The 636-nt window shown below is 40.7% G+C and overlaps 1 non-coding gene across 1 annotated transcript; it reads right to left on the bottom strand.

The window, feature by feature from the left end:
* Window positions 1-226: 226 nt before the first annotated feature.
* On the bottom strand, window positions 227-333 carry LOC138837525 (U6 spliceosomal RNA). Its single transcript, XR_011375330.1, has one exon. It is a non-coding gene; the product is annotated as a U6 spliceosomal RNA (small nuclear RNA).
* Between the last annotated feature and the right edge of the window lie 303 nt (window positions 334-636).

The raw sequence follows: 636 nt of genomic DNA, 5'->3' as shown, positions 1-636 counted from the left end.
ATCTCCTCTAACCCAAATCCTTCCTTAGGTGGTTTTGTTTTTATTTTTATTTTTGCCAGTCTTCAGAGCCACTGTTCCTGGGCTTCTTTTGCTCAAGGCTAGCACTCTACCACTTGAGTCACAGCGCCACTTCCGGCCATTTCTGTTTATGTGGTGCTGAGGAATGCTAGGCAAGCACTCTACCACAAAGCCACATTCCCAGGCCATCCCCCCACTTAAAAAAAAAAAAAAAAGGGAACACTTCTCCAATTTGTATGTCATCCTTGAACAGGGATCTTGCTAATCTGCTCTGAATCATTCCAACTTAAGTAGATGTGCTGCTGAAGAAAGCACCTCAGTTTTTTAAAATGCGTAGTTTTACTAAAACAATTTAGCAGAGTAATGCTCATTTCCTTCCTTCTACCAAGAAGGAAAACTCAGTTCCCCTAGGGATTTCCTAAAGAGATTTTTCTTAGACAAAAGGTGTCTAAGAAAGGGCCCATTTCCTGGAGGTGTTTGCTAGAAAGTAGGTTCCCAGACCAGGCCAGTGAGAAAATTCTGAAATCCAAAGGTTTATTTTGTGTTGTATTTAAGTGAGATAATTCTGATGCAGATAATCCTAGGACCTTACTTTCAAAGACAATTCCTTAGAGATGG

The sequence above is a fragment of the Dipodomys merriami genome, unplaced genomic scaffold (genome assembly GCF_024711535.1).
Source record: "Dipodomys merriami isolate MVZ:Mamm:240054 unplaced genomic scaffold, mDipMer1.0.p SCAF_27, whole genome shotgun sequence".
Classification (NCBI taxonomy): domain Eukaryota; kingdom Metazoa; phylum Chordata; class Mammalia; order Rodentia; family Heteromyidae; genus Dipodomys; species Dipodomys merriami.
This window is presented reverse-complemented; position numbering and strand designations above follow the sequence as displayed.